This window comes from Protopterus annectens, chromosome 1.part2 (assembly GCF_019279795.1).
Source record: "Protopterus annectens isolate FY-2018-M chromosome 1.part2, PAN1.0, whole genome shotgun sequence".
Taxonomy (NCBI): domain Eukaryota; kingdom Metazoa; phylum Chordata; order Ceratodontiformes; family Protopteridae; genus Protopterus; species Protopterus annectens.
This window is the reverse complement of record NC_056727.1, coordinates 1,237,279,251-1,237,301,506: the sequence shown is the minus strand read 5'-3', so window position 1 is coordinate 1,237,301,506 and position 22,256 is coordinate 1,237,279,251. Positions and strand designations below refer to the sequence as shown.

At 42.8% G+C, this 22,256-nt stretch overlaps 1 long non-coding RNA gene across 1 annotated transcript; it reads right to left on the bottom strand.

The window, feature by feature from the left end:
* Nucleotides 1-473: 473 nt before the first annotated feature.
* LOC122792319 lies at nucleotides 474-22,247 on the bottom strand. Its single transcript, XR_006363305.1, has 2 exons — nucleotides 21,857-22,247; nucleotides 474-1,587 (listed from the first exon to the last, which is right to left on the bottom strand). It is a non-coding gene; the product is annotated as an uncharacterized LOC122792319 (long non-coding RNA).
* Between the last annotated feature and the right edge of the window lie 9 nt (nucleotides 22,248-22,256).

Genomic DNA, 22,256 nt, shown 5'->3' with positions numbered 1-22,256 from the left:
TGGTTATTTTCATCTGTTAGAAGATTCACACACTGGGTCCTTGAAGATGTAAAGTAAAAGCCATAGATCAAAGAAGCCTGTAGATATTAATCATTCAGATCACACACACAAACTTCAGCTTGGGGAACTACATTTTGCAGCAGTAAAGATTAAGACACGTCATCTAGGTTTGCATAGGTATGGGTGAGGAAATGTCAATCAATAAATAGACATTGGCATCAACCCCCTTTTTCCCATTTTGTATATAGGTAACATCCCAGTTTCTGTAATACTTTGATATTTTATCCAAATCCTAAGTTATTTATTTTTAGTTGTGGCAAATTTATGTAAAATGGAACAGTCTCATCTGGGAAAGGCAATATGAGGACCAGCACACCATTTACAGGGTCATCCAGTCAATTAATGATTTTGTCCTTGCTGGCAAGACAGTTTCTGATGCGCAGAAAAACTGTGATCTGGAACTCTCATCAAAGTCAAAAGTCAAAGTAAACTTTATTGTCACTTTGATTCACACAAGTGCGAACCAAGTGAAATTACATTTCTTCGAGCTTAATGTGCATACAAAGCATAGATTACATTTAACATGACAATAATGCACAAAATTCTATAGACACAGATGACGAACACAATAATAGATGCAGAATTACACAAATACACATTTATGTGACGAGCCAAAGCAGCTGCTGCCACACAAGGCGCCGCCTTTTTTCTTTTTCGCCTGCCAGTCTACTTTTGCCTGAATTCTCAACTGTATCAATTTTTTTTGTGTGTGTGGGGGGGTCCTTTCTGATTTACACTCCTATTACAACTCCTTTCATTAACTGAATTTCCAACTTGCACCAATTTACATGACTGATAGGAGGGCAGAGTGTGGTGCAAATGCATTCAAAGTAGTCCAGTTACAGAATGCAATGAAAACAGTTGTCTTGCTTGTTCATTTATTTTTGTGTAGCTCCAGGAATCACATCATCACATTGATAGCTTCAATGAAAGAATGCAACAAGAGCTCAGGAGTTTAGCTGACAAGTGTTACACTGTAGAAATTAGAAAATAACCAAAAATCAGGAGTTAGGAGCATGTGACAAGTCATAATACAAGAGGTACCATGTTAGAGCAACATTTCTGTATCTCTGTGGAGATTATCTTGAATGTTGAAAAAAGTCATTATGAAGGAAGCTGCCACCAAAACACGTATTAAACACATCACAGTAAATAAAGGAAAACACTGCATTTACTTCAAATAAAAAGGAACATGAGGAAACTGAAATAGAAATGAGGCTTTAAAAGTACCATATAGATATTTGGGCTAGGACACTTTAAATGTCAGCATCTTTGTTTTTCTCTTTTATTATACTGTATACCCAATAACTGTATATAATATCTGAAGATATACATCTGTTCCACAGAAACTCGGAGCAGGTTGTTTCCTGCAGCATTGCACAGGTGAGTCGTAGTTAGCTCCCAGGTCTTAGCACCAGCCTGTTGTTTCAGAATTACTCTTTCTCACACCTGTGAAGCTTGACGCTCTAGTTTTCTTGTAACCATATGAACATTTTTGGAAGTTAATATCTTCATAGTTGCAGGAATCTGATGCACAGTCCAAACAAAACAGAGAAAGCAAATAAATAAAAAGGCAAATATTCCTTTTTGTAAAAGAAATAGCAATTTAAATGCTTTGTCTTCTTTGCTAGTATCTAATGGTACTTACCACAATTTTTCTTTAAATGTTTTGATTTGCCACCCTACAAACTTGGAAAATGAAAGAACTAATGCATCAATCATTTTACTGTAAAATTGTTTCTGGCAATTATTTTGTACATGGTGATCATGCAGTAATGCTTCCTGTTTACGTATTTCTTACTTGCTTAGTACGCTCTTGCATTAATATAACATTTTTTGACTCTGTGTTCTCTCCTGGGTTGAGGCTGCTGTTAACCTTCACAAGCTTGGCTGAGATACTACAGTAACCGAACAGTATTCAAAAACCATAGCTGCTACCCCAGTTTTAAGCAACTTTTTGCTATTACTATTATATGCACTTATCATCCTGTTTAATGAGGGATGCTGCTTATCCTCCCAGTTAATTTTGAATAAATTAAATTTGGTCTTTTATTATGAAGCTTCAGGATAGCTGCTCTACCACCTAACACATACTCTGAGAGGAGATACATATTTTTCACAGAAATTACTCCCAAGGCTGAGCCTTGAGTGACAGTCTCAGAGCATAAGATTATGCTTCCATCTTGCAAAGGTGTATGGGTGGAAGTAATGTTGGGCTCTGATGTTACTCGGATTTATTCACCAGCTACAAAATAGATGGATATGTTCCTGAAGAAGGGGCAGAATACTTTTTGTATTGTTGCCTTTTAAGTAATAAACATGTACAGTTTTGAAGGGTGGTTCTTGGCATGAATGCCAGCTATCCCAAAATGCAAGCGTTGTATAGAGCTATCACTTACCCCATACACAATGACATGAAATGTCTGTACTTACACCTTAAATCTGTTACAGATGCCATGTGAAATGCTAATGGTTGACCACTGGCTTTGATGCTGTGCTGCCTCATTTGTACTTCTTTTTCATTGCAGCTTTGATGTATGGTTTAATCAAGTTAGCTGTCGAGTTATAGTATTTCTGAGTTGCCAATGTAGCAAAACAATCCAATATACATTCCTGTGTGCAAGGTGACAGGAGGTGAATGGTTACAAGTGGACACCAATTCAAACAGCAACAGTACAAACAAAAAAATTCCAAGGCTGTTGTCATGTCTGGGCATTTTCCTGGAGAATCAGATAACTTTACTAAATTTCAGAACCCTACATTTTTTTTTTTTTGTAGTGGTGAAAGAAATGCGCCAAGTTAACCACTGGTATTAGTTTCTGTACCTAGTCACCCACAATATCTCAGTTTGGTTGACATCTATAAATATGGTGCAAAATATAGTCAAGATAAGATTAAGCTGGAAGCACAGACACAATCAAGAGAAGATAAAGCAAGAAGTGTGCCACCATCACAATGAACAAACTCTTTCACCATGACACCATCTCTACAATACGCTTCCTTGTAACACAAGAAAAAATATTTCCTTAAAGATTCTTACTTACCTGGGTAGCTCTCGTGATTTGATTTTGAGACTTTTGTGGTTTGTTTAGGTAATTCTTAGGTATTCTAAGCTTATGGACAGAACTTCACGGCTACTACGGTCAGAATCCATTACTGCATTTTCACCAGCTCTTACAGTTATCGGTCTTCTTCTCTTTTACAGCAATGTACACTTACAGGCAGCTAGGAGAACCTACAATATCCACAACTAGCTAAAGATTTGCTTAAAATAGAACTCGAGTAAAAATACATTTATTAAAATGTCGCCTTTGTGCCTTGACTAATGCCTTCAAATAGAATAGTATATATTAATAATTCATGTTTTAAATTACTAGAATCTACTTATTGGTAATTTTCATATTCACATGCCAAAAAGAAAAAAACATTTTTAATAATGAACAAGACAATTTATTGTAAGATTGATTAGCAAACTCCATCTGATCATGCCCCATTTATTGAATATCCCTTTCCTTAGAGGTGCTTTGCTCTATTTTTGTTCTTTGGCTGCACTGGGTCTGTTACAGATTGCACAAGAATAGAATAGGGGGAATAAACAGGTTTACATAACCCAATTTTTTTTCCATCTTCCATACCTCTCAAGTGTACCTCATTACTACATTGTCCAAGGCCAAGAATGCAGCTTCTGTGGGACCTGATAATATCCCTGGCTGTGCTCTACATTAACTACAAAGTGAACTGGCTGGCACCAAAGCTGTGTGCCCTGTTCAGTCACAGCCTCACCTCAGGCTTTGTACGTACTGAATAGCACACTGCTGCAGTCATCCCTCTCCATAAAGGGGGAGCAACTACAGACCCTGGGAATTAATGCCCCATTAGCCTCATAAGTCTGATATGTAAAGCTATGGAGCGCATCATCGTGGACCCGATTAACAAAGATATAGGAAATCTCCAAACTCTAACTGCACACAATTTGGCTTTGTGAAAGGGAGATCATGCCTGCTCAATATGGTTGACTTCTTTGAGTCAGTCATCAAGGCTGTTGAGGGTAAGGCAGTGCATTCAGCCTATCTCGATCTGGCCAAGGCCTTTGATACCATTCCTCACTCTGGAATTATTGATAAACTCACCAAACTAGGCATCAACCCCTATATCACTAGGTGGGTTGCAAACTGGCTCACAGATAGAACACACAGTGTGAAAGAAGCAGACTCCAAGTCAGACCGTTGACCAGTCACGAGTGGAGTCCCACATGGATTGGTCATGGGTCCTCTCCTGTTCAGCGTCTACTTCTCAGAAGTCCAGTCCAACACAAAGGGACTATGGCTGACCAAGTTCACAGATGATTGCAAGCTGGAAGCCATTATTAACTCTCCAAGTGATGCAGACATCCTACAGAAAGGCCTTACTGAGACCAATGACTGGTGTCAAAACCATGGCCTTAAGCTTAATGCCAAAAATTGCATTGTCATCTCCGTTAGTAAAAACTCAGTTCCCACTAATTGCCACATCAATGGGAGCCCACTGAACACTGAAAGTGTGTTATAAGAGATCTGGGGATGCAGGTTGACAGCAACCTCTCCTTCGACCACCACATTGCCACTGTGGTCATAAAGTCCTTCTATGTGGCACATCTTATTACCAAGGGTTTTGCATCCAGGAAGAAAGAGGTCATTGTCTCTCTCTACTCTTCCCTCATTAGACCAGTCATTGAGTATAATGACCCATTTGGAATGTACCTCACTAGACACCTGCAACAGCTGGAGAAGCCACAGACGTACCTCACGAAGAGGATCCTAGGCATTAAACACATGTCCTACACTGACAGACTCAAAAGACTCCAGCTATTCTCTGTCTCATATCACCTACTTAGAGGTGATCTCTGCTTGACTTACAAAGCCATGTCTGACCCAGTTCTGTTAGAAATGCTACAGCTAAAGAAATCCCAATCCCTCTGCACCACACGCTCCAGAGACCTCAACCTGATTACCACAATCAACAGAACATGCTGGAGGAACAGGTTAATCACACAGAGACTGCCTGTGCTCTGGAATAGACTTCTCATACCTGTCAAGCAGAAATCTTGATGATTGGATGGGTAATTGAAAGTTCACCCCAGGGTCACTCCTGTGGCTCTACTTGATACAGGCACTGGGAACTAATGTTGGGCGGCATGACGCCGGGGCACTTCTAGGCTAGGCTTGTAAAGGCTCCAGGGCCATTAGCCTAGTACACACCTATGAAACCTACTACAAGGAACGCCCCTCATTTTTGGGTCTTAAAAAGTTCATGTTCCTTGAAGTTCCACACTGAAAGGGTCTGTCACACATTCAGTGTTAGGAACTTTTGTAACAGATATCCAAGGTAAATAAATCTGAACCATATCAATTCATTAAAAGAACCATTTTTAAGTGAAAATAGCACATTTTAACCATCCTATGCATATCTCTCAAGCAATCAGGGACAAATCTCAACAGAATCAAGGACAAATTTAGAAATAATTAGGGACACTTAAAATATTAGTACTATTAACTTGAGACATTAGCAGAGTAAGAGTATGAATTAATATGCAATCTGATGTTGTCAATCTTCATTTTATCCTTGTCACATGGGTCTGGTTCAGATATCAGCCATTATTACAGCTCACACAGGCTAAAAACTCTGGAGCTTCATCCTTATCCACAATCCTCCTATCCAAGTTACCTCAGATCTCGTTTGCCACTTTCCAGACAAACGTGTTCACCTCAGTTGTTGAGCTAAGTTTATTTTATTAATATTTTACTAATATTTTCTTAATATTTTGTGCTTAAGACTATTTTCTTATATTGTGTTTATTCTTATAGTACTCTAGTGTAATTTTAGTGTCCTTTGACATCTTCCCATACACTTTTGTGTAATCTAGCAGTGTTGACAGTTCCCCTTACCCCCTTTTTAATTTTCTCTTTCTTAAAAAAAAAAAAAAAAAAAGAGTTTTTATACTTTTCCCACTACTCCATTTCTGTTGTAGTGTAGTCACTTACTATGGCGATAAACCTAAAGGCCCACTGGTTTTAAAAAGTCTCAAAAGTGTGGCCACAAATCTCCCTTTTGGACACGCCTCTTTTATGTGTTTATTGCTTATGGGCCATTCATCTTCAAGAAGACTGCAACATTTGCCATGGCTTTAGTGTCAGAGTTCTCATCGAGAGAAAAAATAAATTAATCTTAAAGGGCTTAATTCCATCAGCCTTTGGAGAAGCCATATCTGCTGTTAAGAGTAAATCTTATACTTTTCCCCCTTCCTCTGCTTTGTCTTTAGAGATATCAAAAAAGAGAAGCTTGCCATTTCCATCTTCCCCCTTGGAACCAACTCACAAAAAGCATAGACCATCAGCTCCACAAAGCACCTCGGAGTCGATGGAAGGTTTATAGGTTGGTACTAGGCTATCAGCCCTAGGGCCTATACAAGCCTAGCCATAACAATTCTTCACACAGTATTTACTTCCCTGGAACCCTGTCTAGCAGGGCGACTGACATGATCCCCGGGGTGAATTTCCTTTCTCCCATCCAATCAAGGTTCCTTTTGAAGAGGGCCAAAGGGGCACTCTGCTTAACATGTATGGGCAATCTATTCCAGAGTCTGGGGAGTCTCTGGGTCAGGAACCTATCTCTCCAGCATGTTTTGTTTATTGTGATGACAATGTTTAGATCCCTGGAGCGTGTGGCTCTGAGGGATTGGGATATCTTTAAGTGTAGCATGTCCAACAGCTCTGGGTTTGACATGGCCTTGTATGTTAAGCAGAGATCGCCTCAGAGTAGACGATATGCGACAGAGTATAGCTGGAGTTTTTTAAGGCGGTCAGCATAGGGCATCTGCTTTAGGCCTGTGATTCTTTTAGTGAGGTATTTCTGCGGCCTTTCCAGTTGTTGCAGATGTCTTGAGAGGTACATACCAAATGGGGCATTGTATTCTATAATGGGTCTAATGAGGGATGAGTACAGTGGGACAATGACCTCCTTTTTTCTGGATGAAAAGCCCTTAGTGATGAGGTGTGCCACATAGAAGGATTTCCTGACTGTTGTGGCGATGTGGTTATTGAAGGTGAGACCACTGTCCACCTGTGTCCCTAAGTCTCTTATCACACTTTCGGTGTTTAGTGTACTGCCACCTATATGGTAATTCATGGATACATGTTTTTTCCCAAAGGGATAACTATACATTTCTTGGCATTGAGCTTGAGCCCATGGCTCTGGCACCAAGCATCTGTTTCTGTAAGGCCCTTTTGTAGAGTATCCACATCATTTGGGGATTCAATAATGGCTCCCAGTTTGCAGTCATCTGCGAACTTTGTTATCCAGAGTCCCTTAGTGTTGGCCTGTACTTCAGAGAAGTAGATGCCAAACAAGAGCAGTCCCAGGACTGAACCTTGAGGTACTCCACTTGTCACTTGTCTGGAGCTGGATTTGGAGTCGGCTACTTTTACAGTGTGGGTTCTATCAGTAAGCCAGTTAGCAACCCATTGGGTGACGTAGGGATTAATGCCCAGCTTAGTAAGTTTATCTATGATTCCAGAGTGGGGTGTGGTGTCAAAGGCCTTGGCAAGGTCTAGATAGGCTGTGTGGACCACCTTACCCTTGTCCATGGCTTTGGAGACTGATTCAATACCCTTGTCCATGGCTTTGGAGACTGATTCAAAGAAGTCAATCAGGTTCAGGAGACAAGATCTGCCCTTCACAAACCCAAACTGGGTGGGGTCCAGTGTTTGAAGGTTGCCAATGTCTTTGTTTGTAAGTTCCATGATAATACGCTCCATGGCTTTGCAGATAAGGCTTGTCAGACTGATGGGACGGTAGTTTCTGGGATCCAAGGTGGATCCCCCCTTGTGGAGTGGGATAACTGTAGCTCTGTGCCATTCAGTGGGCATGAAACCTGAGGTGAGGCTATGATTAAACATGACACTTAGGTGAGATGCCAGTTCATATTGTAGTTCATGTAGTACACAGCCCGGGATGTCATCTGGTCCCATGGATGCTGTATTCTTAGCTTTGGAGAGTGCGTTTTTTACCTGTGTGGCCGTTATTACCAGAATTTGGCAATCTCCCCGTATTGAGATGGGCCATTTAGGGGGTGAGAGGGGGGTGAAGTTGGCACTGAATCGATCTGCCAGGATATTGGCAATGTCCTTGGGATCAGTATATTTAATGCCATTCTGTTTTAGCTCAGAGCAGATATGAGCATTGCCATTTAGAGTCTTGACATAGTTATAGAATGCCTTGTGGTTGTCTTTGGAATCTTTGGCAATTTTATTTTCGTAACTAGCTTTGGAGGATTTTAGGAGGGATCTCAGTTTCTTACTGAGGCTGGTAAGGAAGTTTTTTGCATCCTGGGATTTTCCTCTTTTCTGCAACAGTTTCTTCCTTTTGTTGTAAAGTTTGTTTATGGCAGGGGACCACCAGATTGGCTTTCTTTTTTTGGATGAGAGCATCTTGGTTCTATTTGGGATGGCACGATTCATGCATGAGTGGATGTGCTCATACAGTGCCTTAGTGTAGGATTCAGCAGTTGAACTTTCAGTTCCCATATGCATGGGTGTCATGAAGTTTGTCACTTCTGACTTGAGTAGCATGAAGTTGGCTTTGGAGAAGTTTTTTATGGAGGTTTCCTTACTGGGGGGTGGGGGTGGGATGTGGATGTTAAGGGTGATTAGCTTATGGTCAGACCTGACTAACGAGGGGGTGACCATTGGTGTGGAACATCGATTTCCCATGTTGGTAATGACCAGGTCTAGGATATTGGAGCCCCTGGTGGGACTATGGATTAGTTGATCCAGGGCGTTGGAATTTATGAATTCCAAGAACCGTTGGGCAAAGGTGTTGGTACATGAGTAGTTTTCCCAGTTAATGGCAGGATAGTTAAAATCACCCAGTATTACGGTGTTTGGTTCTATCTTAATATTTTCCAGTATGCTTAGAAAGGTGTAGTGAGAATCTTGGGGTATGGTGGGGGATCTGTAGCAAGCTACAATTTGGATTGCAGTCTTACCTAGTGTTAGTTGCACCTGGAGAATTTCAGACGCATTGTGTTGGGCAATTAGCCTGGTGGTGTGAATATCCTTGGTGAATATTGACACTCCTCCACCTTTAGTGTTTCAGGCCTGCTTTGGTGGCCGAAAAGTGTGTTAAGAGTTGTAGCCTGGTATTGCAGGGGTGCTCTCTGGAGCCTTGAACCAGGTCTCAGTTACTGCACAGATATCGATGTTCTCCATTTTTAGGAGTGCCTCGAGAGAGTGCATTTTGAGGTTTAGACTTCTAGCATTGAGTAGCATTACCTTCAGATTTTGCATGCTTGTACCTGTTACGGTGGTGGTTTTGTCATTTGAACTTTGCCTAAAAAAGGCACTATAGGGGTGGCAAGAGCCTTAGCCAGTAATCTGAATCCCAGGGGCGACAGCTGCAGACCATCTCTGGCAACGCATCATGGTCTGTCAATCATGTCATCCCAGGCAGACAGATACTGGATCCCCTTTGAATGACACCTGAAGCTTAGCCAATTGTTGAAGTCAATCATTTTGTCCTTATATTGTGGTATCATTCTGGGCGAAGGCAGGATGCTACTCAGGGCTAGAGTCATACCTGCCTGGGCCACATGATCTGAGAGCTCTTCCATGTCTCTTTTCATGTAATCCAGGGAGGTACGTCTCAAGTCATTCACTCCAACATGGACAATGACAGAGTCATATTTGTACTTACAATGACAGAGTCATATTTGTACTTGTTGTGGAGTGACTTGAGTGCATGTGTTATGTGGCGGATCCTGGCACCTGACAGGCAGCTGACTGTAATTTTCTCCTTGTTCAACCTGGTGAGAGGGACATCAGTATGCCGGACTATGGAGTCACCTATGACTAAAGTGTTAGGTACATTGTCTTGCCTTAGGGGCTGTTGCTGGGTGGCACACTGGTGTTGTGAACTATGTGACACTTTGGTTGTGATTGGTCTATCTAAATCTTTGGTGCAGATTATTTTATCAGCACCGAAAACTGTTATGGATCCTAAAATGCTGGCCAGAACTTCTACACAACATGAAAATCAGGACATTGTATCTTTGACACTGACTACATTGGTGCAGACAACTCAACTACCTGATTTGCCAAGGGCTGTCTGTTCACCTTCTGTTGATCCTTTTGCTGGCGAATTGCCCGAGGTCTTCATACAGAGACCAAAATCTCCTTCACAAACCTCTGTCCATTCCACCAAAAGTCTCACAGAATTTGATGTAGAGAGACTAGTAAATAAGATTCTGTTGGCGAGATGACTTAAAGGACTCCCCTTGGCTCCAACCCCTTTGGGTCTCAGAACCAATTCAGTTTTTATCCCTGTCATTACTCCTCCTCTGAGGTTTTAGAGATGTCAGTTCTGAGCCTTCCGGTGCCAATTGTATTGGTTCTGGAGATATCTTTCCCTTCGGAACCAATTATTTCCCCGAGTTCTTTGGCCCTGTCAGATCTGGAGACCTCCCGAGGCTGCATCTGCCTTGTTGGTTCCGGGGAACCAGAGTAGACTCCAATTTTTTTGGAGCCATTTCTGCAACTTGGAGCTTCAGCATGGTGCAGCTCAGCAGAGGCTTCTGCTTCAGGGGCTGTCTCGTCAGAGTTAGGAGTGACCACAGTTCCGAGGCAATCTTTCTTGGTTCCAGGCTCCCTTTCCTCTTCAGGTGGGCCAGCCTTTGAGGCAATGGAGAAGGCTTTGTTCACAATGGTATCTCAGTTTGTCCCATCCTCCTCGGACCACATTCTGTCCTCATGCTCTCTTATTTGACCTGTTTCTTCACTGGGACAGTGGGTAGCTAATCTGCAGGACCCACAGATTCATGTTCTATCTTCTTCTGATACCTCCCCAGACCATCCCCCTGAAGAGGTTCCTCAGATGAGAAAGTGCAAGAGGAAGCACTTAGATTCCCCTCGGGAGTCAGTCACAGAGCACACTGATTATAATGAAGGAGAAGAGTCCCCAAGGTCACCCTCTGATGATGTCTCCTTTGGGGACATTCTGGAAATTTTAAAACAAAGAGGTGACTGAGTCCCAAATTCATTCCTCAGAGAAGTCAGTGTGTACCTGCAGGCTTTTGGTACTCTCCCGTCTACAAATTGGGTGACTCCGCCTGCTGATGAGCTCATCCAGTTGATCTGGTACAGGGTATCGAAGGTGCCAGACACCATTGAACCTATTTCTAAGAGACCAGACAAAATTTTATCCACCTCCAAGGACAAGCAATTCTGGGCTAAAGGTCTATTGGTAGATGCCATGGTTGTGGTGGCTGCCACTAAAAAGGAACTGGCTGACGAAACTTCCTCTAGCCATCCTCCCAGTATAGAGTCCCGGGCGATGGATAGGTTTGGGCAGCAGATTTACACTTCATCGACCTTTGGGGTCTTTGAATTTCCTGGCACATTTTACAAGACTCCAGAGGACCCTGATCAAGGAGTTGTCAGATACCCTCACAGGAGCTGTTACTGAGGAAGTCCAGGATAAGGTTGCATTCCAGTTTGCCACCCTGAAGTCTGTGTCTAATTCGTCCATGAGGCTCATTATGCATGCAGCCACAGAGAATAACCGAGTGGCAGGTTCAGGTGTAGCCATAAGAAGACATGCCTGGATGTATCTTTGTGTAACATTTTAAGTCTTCATTTATTTGTGCTCCATTTACCAGATCATCACATTTTGGTCCAAAAGTGAGACAGACTTTATCCAGGTGTGAAAAGGATGGCAAGACCCTTTCTGCAGAGGGCATACATTTTTCCACCAACCCCCAAGATCCTTTTTCTGGAATCAGAGGGATGGTGGAAACATGTGGTTCAGAAAATCTCCGGGGCCTTTCCAGGACACACTTGGTGCTTGTTCTCCCGGGGCAGAGGGGGGAACTACATTGGAAGATGCCATCCATGTGGCAGAGGTGGTCCACAGAATCAGGGCTTTAGGGACTTATTTCCAGATAAGCCCTTTCAGCATTCTTGAAGGGAAGCCCAATTGTCTTCCTCTAGAGGCAGTTGGGGAATGTTTATCCTTGCACCAAAACACGTGGTAAAATATTACAATAGATTCTTGGGTGCAATGGATCATATCCAGAGGTTATATCACACCCTTTTCCAATTCTCCCCCTACTTGCAAGAAAATCTCTGATGTTCCACCCAGAGGGAGCCAGCAGTTCTGGAAATTCAAAAACTCCTAGACAAAAAAGTTATCCATGAAGTCCCACCAGACCAGAGAGGATCTAGATTTCACTCAAGATTATTTTTCGTGCCAAAAAAGACAATTCTTTTTAGTGCCAAAAAAGACGGGACAGGAGACCAATTTTGGATCTCAGTGTGCTGAACAAATCTGTTCTCTAAATGAAATTCCGGATGGTCACAGTACAGTACATTCTCCCTTTTTTTGGGAAAGGATGATTAGATGTGCTCAACAGATCTTCAGGATGCATATTATCACATATAAATGGACAAATGCTCCAGAAGATTCCTCCGCTTCTGGTTGGGAACCAGACATTACCAATTCAGAGTGCTGCCCTTTGGCCTCACCACAGCCCCCACGGTGTTCACCAAATGTATGGCAGTAGTAGCAGAAGCTCACTTGAGACTGCAAAGATTCCAGGTGTTTCCATACTTGGATGACTGGCTAATTACAGTTCCAACCAGGCATCAATTGATAGAGGCAAAGTATTACTTTCTCAAGACCGGTACATATCTAGGAATACTGGTAAATCATGAAAAATACCAGCTGACTCCAACTCAGAGCTTACAGTTTACAGGGACAGTACTGAATACTACTTCAAACTTGGCATATCTTTCTCCAGCCAGACTTCAAAAAATTATATCTCAGGTTCAGAAGATAATCCACAGAAAGAAAGTACCTTCTCCACTAATTTTGCAGGCTCTGGCATCAATGGCAGCAACAATAACTCTTGTTCCCTAGCCAGATTTCACATGAGAATTCTACAATGGCTACTGCCATCTCAATGGTCCTTGCTAAACCAACCTATGTCGGACAAGTTTCTAATTACCAATATTTGTAGGAAGGATGCAAGTTGGTGGATCCATTCCAAAGAAATTCTTCTAGGCCATCCCTTCATCCTCCCAGAGCCCAAGGCCAAAGTGACCACGGACACCCCCCAGATGGGGTGGGAGGGGCATTTTCTGGGCAAGACTGTCCAAGGCACTTGGTTGCCCTTAGAGGTCAATCTGCATATCAATGTTCTGGAACCAACAGCTGCACTTTTAGCATTGCAAGCCTTTCAGTCAGCTCTTCCTCTGGGAACAACTGCAATCCAAACAAACAATATATCATAGTTTGATACAGCAACAAATAGGCAGGTACCAAGTCTTACCCCCTTTGTCAAGAAGCTCTCAGAGAGTGGCAGTGGGTAATCTCTTCCAACCACTTTCGAATAGTAACACACATTCTGTGGAGTTCCAATGTGATAGTAGACTAATTAAGCAGATGTATACTTCATCCTCATAAGTGGTCTCTCAATCCAGCAGTGGCGGAAAGGATTTTCCATCAATGGGGCCAGCCTTGCTGCGACCTGTTTGTCTCTCCCCTAAACAAATGCAGCAGCTTCTTTGCCCCAATTCCCCCTCCTGGGGAAGTCACCAAGAGACGCTCTTCTCCACAATTGGCCCAGTGGACTATTATATGCAGTTCCTCCAATACCTCTAATTCCAAAATTTTTACAGAAAGCACTCAGACTGAAGATCAAAGTAATCCTCATTGCACCTTATTGGCCTCGGCAGATATAGTTTCCCTTTCTTTGGTCTTATTTGATTCAATGACCTTGGATTCTGGATCCGGCTCCATATTTTCTGTCACATCCAGACGGACTAGTCCATCCAGACATTCTGAACCCCAAGCTGGCCTGGTTCCTCCAGTTCCACTAGTTGCCAGGCATCTTAACCTTTCTTCCTCAGTACGCAAAATGCTCTTTGCTTCTCATAAGCCTTCCACCCGGAGGCTATACTCCAGTAAATGGAAGAGATTTACCTTTTGGGCTCGTGAAAAAGATATTGATCCATTCTGTGCATCTATTGAAAATAGTTTAGACTTCTTGGCTTCTCTTTTCGATGCAGGAGCTTTCCCTTCTATCATCAGGATTCAACTAGCAGCAATTTCAGACTTCCGTGATGGTTTAGGAGATCATTCCTTGGCTGCCCATAAGCTTTGTAAGACCTTTTTAAGAGGAACATTACTGCTAACCCCCCCCCCCCTTTCAAAGACCCTACTCCTCCTTGGGACCTAAGCCCAGTGTTGCAAACCATCACACGTCATCCTTTTGAACAATCTGCAGACTGTGATTTAAAGTTTTTGTCCTGAAAAAGATCATTAGTGGCTATAACCTCTGCTAGAAGAATTTCAGAAATTCAGGTGCTATCTTGCAAACCAACTTACCTGATTTTTCTTAAAGACAGAGTTACCTTACAAACAAATCCCACCTTTCTACCTAAAGTGGTGTCAGAGTCAAATATCAGTCTATTGACTTACCAGTACTCTTTCCAAACAGAAGTGAATACCTCTTACATTTACTAGATGTTCACAGACAATTACGCCTTTATCTTCACAGAACACAAGGCTGAAGACATCAGAAAATCTGACCAGCTTTTTGTGTCCTTTTCACGTACTAATCTTGGTAAACCTGCTAGCAAAGTGACATTAGCCAGATGGCTCAATAATTGCATTTCCTTTATTTATAACAAAAATAACATTGCCTTGCCAAAAATTATGAAGGCACATTCTACAAGATCTGTTGCTACCTCAGCTGTTTCAATCTAGAGCTTCAATGGATGATATATGTGCAGTGGCTACTTGGGCTACTCCCCATACCTTTATTACTCATTACCAATTGAATCTGGTCTCTAGGGGAAGAGCATCCTTTTGTTCAATGGCGCTCCGGAATTTCGTTCCATGAGTCCATCCAAGATCTAAAGTAGCTGGGGGTTATGTCCCATATGTCAAGGATAAAATGAAGATTGACAACATCAGATAAATATGTACTTACCATAACGTTCCATCTGTGTTGTCCAGCTTCATTTATCCTTCACTACCCTCCCTCGATCCCCCAGCCTTTAGTGATTTTTTGTTGTAATGGACACTTTCATAGTGATTATGGCACATATTGAAACATTGCAGATGTGGATGTTCTTCGTCTCCCATTGCTGCAGTCCTGACATAAGGGTATTCCGCTGTCCACCATCGGCCCAAATACCAAAGGGCTAGAACCGGCGTCAGTCATCGGCGCTCGAGACTGACATCAGTACGTGCCAGTACAAATGCGCATGACCGACGCCATAACCTCAGTCTTTCTTGCCGCATGGTCCCTAAGCAGAAGCAGCATTTGCAAGTGCTGTTCGGCGTTCTGGAATTGTCGGTTTTCGAGTTTCAGACCGGAGACCAAGTTGGGCTAAGTACCCCTTTGGGGACATTTTTGTCTTTTTCTTGCCTCAGTATTGACGGATGTCAGAAAAAGTTAATAACTGTATTTCTTGTGGGAAACGGATTCCTCATAGGGATTACCATTCACTCTGCATTCCTTGTTTAGGGCCTGAGCACGACGTTGTTGGGTGTCGCTTTTGTGCTACTTTTAACAAGCGTACTATTAAACGTCGGTTAGACTGTGCTAGGCTAGAGTTTGGTAAACGTTGTAATTATAACATGCCGTCGGATTCTCCGACGACTGGTTCTTCTAAGAAACGCAAAGAAAAGTCTTTGCGGTCCAAACAAGATGAGGTGGCCACTCCGGACGCCGGTTCTGTAGTACCACTGGCTACTTCAGCGGCTCCTTCTGAAAGTTTACCTGAGTCTCAAGGGGAGCCTTTGTTACTGCAGGAAGTGGCTTCTCCTGTGTTAGGCCAGGCTGAGGGCGCTTCTCTGATGTCAGTGGTTCCCTCCCCTCATAGGGTAGTTAGGCCTCCTCCTTCTCAAAGCAAATCCCATTCTAAGTCTAAGTCTGCCCCTGTTGGTGCGTGTCCCCAGGGTCCAGCTCCTAGGAAGCACATGTTAAAGATGGCTGAAGATTTGATTACTTTAATTAGGGGTTCTATGCCCCCCCCTGCGAAGAGGCCCAGGGTAGAGCCAGAGTTGGAAGGTTTGGTTCAGTCTTCCAATGAGTCAGATTCCTCTGTAGAAGAACTTCAGGATTTCCCTCCCTATTCTGATTCGGAGGCTGAGGACTCTACTCCCTCGTCCCCTCCAGAAGATTTTTCTTTCTCTGAGACTTTGCATTCCATGAGGGAACATTTCAAATGGGAGGGCCAGGATTATTCTGATTCCCGTAAAAGACTGAGAGAATTCTTGTTTTTGTCTCAGCATAGGCCCTTGGCTATTCCCCCTGTACTGGATGTTGTTCAGGATGTGTTTTCTGAGGCTGCCCTTAACCCAGATTCTCTGCCTCCTGCCCCGGTTAAACCAGATAGATACTACAGGGTTCCGGAAGCTCACAAGTACTTATATAAGAGTCCTAGGGCTGATCCAGAAACTATTACTCAAGGCCCCAAAGGGGTTAGGGCTTCTGTGGTTAAGAATCCAGTTCCTCTGGACAAGGATGCTAGGGCCCTGGATAGGTGGGGTAAAAAACTGTATACCTCTTCTACTTTAGCTATGAGAGCTTTAAATTGTCAGTTTCATATGCTTCGGTATCAAAATTATTTGCTGGGCCAATTGAAATGTAAAGTAGATGCTTTAGCTGAAGGTATTGAATGTAAGGAGCTTCAGGATTTAGTGCATGCTTCAGACCAAGTTGGTAAGCATTCTTTGCAGGGTGGTTTTGATGCTTTACAGGCTTCTTCCAGGGTGGCTGCTACTAGTTCAGTCATTCGTAAGCATGCTTGGCTTAAAGATCAGACCTTGTCAGAGCATGTTAAGGCTCGAATTATGGATGCTCCTCTACAATCTGATGTTCTTTTTGGTCCTCCAGTAGAGTCAGTTTTGAAAAAATGGAGGAAAAAGCTAAGTCTATGCAGACAGTTAAGGATTTTTTACAGGTTCAGCCCCCTAAGTTCAGTAGGAATTGGCCTGCTAAGGGTTGGTCTTTCCCCTCTTCGGATTATCAGTCTAGGGGCAGGTCGAGGCGAGGTAGGGGTAGGGCTTCCTCTCAGGGCCCTGTTACTTCTAGGTCTTTGAGTTCTTCTACCCCTTCTGCTGGGGAGGGCAGGGTAAGTCCTTTCGGAAACAGACCCAATGACCCGTGCCTTCAGCTGCCGGACTCTGCCTTGCTGGCAGCCCCTCTGGGAGGAAAACTGAGATTTTTCAAAAGGAATTGGCACTTGGTTACCCAAGACAAATGGGTATTGGACATAATAAATTGAGGCTACAAATTTTATTTTCACACATTCCCTCCTTTCAAAGGTATGCCGGATGTGCCTCGTCAGCAAAGACTGGAAGCGCAGGCTCAAATTTCTTCTCTGCTTCAGTTGGAAGCAATACAGGAAGTACCTTCTGCAGAAAGAGGCACGGGGTTTTATTCCCGTCTTTTCTTAGTGCCAAAGAAAGGAAATACTTGGAGACCAATTCTGGACTTGTCCATTCTAAATACCTTTCTGGAAATTCCAAAATTCAAGATGTTAACACTGCAACAGCTGTTACCTATGCTGGGCAAAGATCACTGGATGGTGACTCTGGATCTCAAAGAGGCCTATCTTCACATTCCTATCAGGCCCAGTTGCAGGAAATTCCTGAGGTTTCGGAATGGGAATTTGCATTATCAGTTCTCTGCATTGCCCTTTGGCTTGTCTACTGCCCAGGGTATTCACGAAAGTCCTGACTCCAGTAATAGCTTTTCTCAGGCTAGCAGGAATTCAAATTTATCCTTATCTGGATGACTGTTTGATTCTGGCTCAAGGCAAGCACGAACTTCTTCAACATCTGCAGTATGTAATGACAGTTTTCAGATGCCTAGGGTATTCTGTGAACGAAATAAAGTCCAGTCTAGTACCCTCACAAGAGATGTGTTTTCTGGGTGTGAAACTGAATACAGCTGCTCAGATGGCATTTCTTACCCCGGACAAACAAAGGAATCTTCACCTATACTTCTAACAGCTGTCAGTAATGTCCAGGCTGACTGCAAGGACAGTCCTTCAAGCCTTGGGGTTCATGGCATCTTGCATTCTAGTACTTCCCAATGCCAAACTGCATATGAGGAAGCTACAATGGTATCTCAAGAACGTTTGGACTCAACACTGCCACGATTTGGACACTGTCATTCGGATTCTACCTTGCATTCAGAGAGAATTTCTGTGGTGGGCTCAGGAATGTCACCTAAACAAGGGGCTCTCTGTGACCCAACCAGAGGCAAGTCAGATATTAATGACAGACGCCTCAGAGTCAGCCTGGGGAGCTCATTTCAGAGGAAAATGGATTCAAGACCTTTGGGCCCCAGAGCTACTTCACTTGCATATCAACATGAAAGAGATGCTGGCAGTTCAATTTGCTTTGGAGGGATTCAAAAGCCTACTTCAACCAGGACTGGTGTTGATTCGAACAGACAACACGACTGTCATGTGGTACATCAACAAGCAAGGGGAACTCATTCTTACCCTCTTTGCAGACAAGCAATGCTGTTGTGGGAAACTGCTTTGAATCTGCACATCACTCTTGAGCACAGTTTCTGCCAGGAGCACAAAATTCTTTAGCAGATGTTCTGAGCAGACAGATTGTGGATCCTCACGAATGGAAATTGGACCCTCAGGTATTTCTTCAGTTGACAATGGCTTGGGAACTCGGACATAGATCTGTTTGCTTCTCCTCTGAATTTCCAACTGCCACTGTTTTGCACAAGGCTATTTCATCCAAAGCCTGGAAAATAGATGCACTATCCTTCAGTTGGAGCAACCTTCACGTGTATGCTTTTCCTCCTTTGCCTCTTCTTCCAAAGGTGCTGTTGAAAGTCAGGAGGGACAAGCCTTGCATGATCCTTATAGCACCGGATTGGCCTCGTCAGCATTGGTACCCTCTGTTGAGGAGCTTGATTCATGTACCACCTTGGCCATTGCCACAGATTCCTCACTTATTGTCTCAGGAAAACAATCATTTTCTCAATGTCAGGGTGCACTCCCTGCACCTGACAGCCTGGCGCATTCTGTTTTAGAGAAGGAGGACCTTCGGCTCCCTCAACAAGTTTTGGATGTTATTTTGGAGGCCAGGCGTCCTAGTACTCGAAAAGTTTATGCTGGTAAATGGAAGAGATTTTTTCTTTGGAGTTCTGCTAAAGGCTTTGATGTCGAATTGCCTAATTTGAGTTGTACATTGCAATATTTGACTGTTTTATTGGACAAGGGTTTGTCCTTCTCTTCTGTAAAAGTGCATGCTGCGGCTATTTCTGCTCACTATGATTGTGACCCTCCTTTATTTTCACATCCATTGGTTAAACAGTTTCTTAGAGGGGCAAAGAATATCAGACCCCCACGGAGAGCTCCTACTCCTACCTGGGATCTTAATTTTGTTTTGGAAAAGCTGACTCTGCCTCCTTTTGAACCTGCAGCTACAGCTGAATTGCAGTTCTTGTCTTGGAAGACTGCTTTTTTGTTGGCTATTACTTCTGCTAGAAGGGTATCTGAATTACAGGCCCTCATGGCAGTGGAACCTTTTCTGATTTTTCACGACAGAGTTTCCTTACGTACAAATCCTACTTTTCTGCCTAAAGTGATTTCTAATGTGGCATTGAACCAATCTATACATTTGCCTACTTTTTATGCTAACCCCCAAAATGACGGGGAAAAAGTTTTGCATTCTTTGGATGTACATAGGCAGTTGAGGTATTATTTGAGCAGAACCAAAGAGTTCAGAAGATCTCAACAATTATTTGTTTCTTTTGCTTTGACTTCACGAGGGAAAGCTGTCTCGAAACAAACTATTTCCAAGTGGATTAGCCATTGTATTGCTTTTTGTTACTCTCATCATGGTGAGGATGTTCCAGCTGGGATCAGGCCTCATTCTACTAGGGCTACGGCCACTTCTACTGCTTTTTTGAGAGGGGTAGCTACTAAAGACATTCTAGAAGCAGCTACTTGGAGTTCTGTACATACCTTTACAAAGCATTATCATTTACCTCTTTATTTGCCACTGCAATCTTACAGGGCATGTCAGCAGCTCCTACTGCTATTTAGTTGACCAGCCTCCCTTTTTTCCGTTGCTCTGGGATTCTACCCTTATGTCAGGACTGCAGCAATGGGAGACGAAGAACATAGTACAGTTTTGTACCTACCATAAATGTAGATGTTCGAGGATCTCCATTGCTGCAGTCCAATTTTCCCTCCCTCCTTCCCCCTTTTTCTTTTTAGGTTGAGGTTTGGGTGGTGTTTTTTGCATTCTGACGTCTGAGGCAAGAAAGACTGAGGTTATGGCGTCGGTCATGCGCATTTGTACTGGCACGTACTGATGTCAGTCTCGAGCGCCGATGACCGACGCCGGTTCTAGCCCTTTGGTATTCGGGCCGATGGTGGACAGCGGAATACCCTTATGTCAGGACTGCAGCAATGGAGATCCTCGAACATCTACATTTATGGTAGGTACAAAACTGTACTTTTCCATTAAGGTTTCTACATAGTTTCTAATCTGTAAACTCTGAGGTAACTGGGGTAGAGGGATTATGGTTAAGGATGAAACTTGACAGATTTTGGCCTGCTTGAGCTGTAGTAACGGTGATATCGGAACTGGACCCATCTGTCACGGATAAATGAAGATGGACAACACAGATGGAACGTTATGGTAAGTACATAACTTTTCTTAAGTAAAATAAGTCTATAACTTATTGTCAATATTTACTAAGTTTAATTCACCACCTTTTCTCCAAAAGTCACCAGTTTTAGGAGAGATTAAGAGGGACAGAACTAAAATTTGAATGAAAACCAGGGACAGTTGAGTGATATGTACCTGGATAACAGTTAAAAAATTCTTAACACTGAATTTGTGACAGGCCCTTTCAATGTGGAACTTCGAGGAACATGAACTTTTTAAGAACCGAAATGAGGTAGTGTAATTCAGCACCTTTTCTGAAAAGTCACCAGTTTTAGGAGGGATTAAGAGGGACACAGCTAAAATCTAAGGCTGTATCAGGGACGTCTCTGACATGTATGCTCTATGATTTTTGCCTTATACCTTGGTGAGCTTGTCATAAAACGTGTTGTTTTCTAGCAAACCACTGAAGATTGCAGTCACTATTAGCAGACGTTTGAGTTTCAAATTTCACGTCCCTCAGAAAACACGTGCTAATGCGAATCATGTTACTCTAAAAACGTAAAAAAGCAATATTTAATATATGTCCCTTATGTTAGGCATTTATCCAAGAGTCCTGCACTAGGTAGTATAAGCTTATGTCAGCTGACTTCAAATCCGTAGCTCTCAACCTTCCCTCTTCAAAATAAGGAAGGAACACTACCTCTCATAATGTGGAACAGATGGGCAAAATGTGGAACACTTGCTAACAACTTACAGACAACTTCAACAATGAAGCTCTGACTCTCCTTGATTATCTCTGGATATGTCCGTGATTCTGTTGAAATCTATTCCCGATTATTTGAGAGCTATGGTTCAGAGTGGGTGGCATGCTCTCCCAAAACACAGTTTTGTATATTTGTAGTAGCCACATCCCCTTGCCTACTGCTGATATAAAATTATCGAAAAAAAATCTGAACAAAAACACAAAAAGAAGTTAGTCTACGTCGGTTTTATCACGTTTACTTCTCTATAGTAACCCTCAAACCTATTGAAAGCGATAGGAGCTATATATTACACAAAATGCACGTTTAATGCCGATTGTGAGTTTAAGTGTACATACTTTTCAAACTCCTTTTGTACATATTTTCGCAGTCTCTAGGTTGAAGGATGTGGTTTCCGGTAGACCCGTAGACTGCAGTCGTCGTCAGAACGTGTGTATTTTGCCCTTGACAACAGAAGAGAAACTTTTTCCAAGTATCCAATGAAATCCGACAGCTGGGACAAAGCGTATCGAACGAGAGACAGTATCTGCATTCCTCAGTTTGGATATATCTTTGACCAGGACACGCAGTTTCCATAAACATTACTCTTGGTTATAGAAAAGCGCTCGATTAGAATAACAAGCTTTAGGCTGAGCCTGCAATTGTTCACACTTGACCAGTACTTTATCCCTTTAAACAAAACAAACAAAAAGAAATACAATTCCATGTTACGAACCAATATGACCACACTCAAAAATC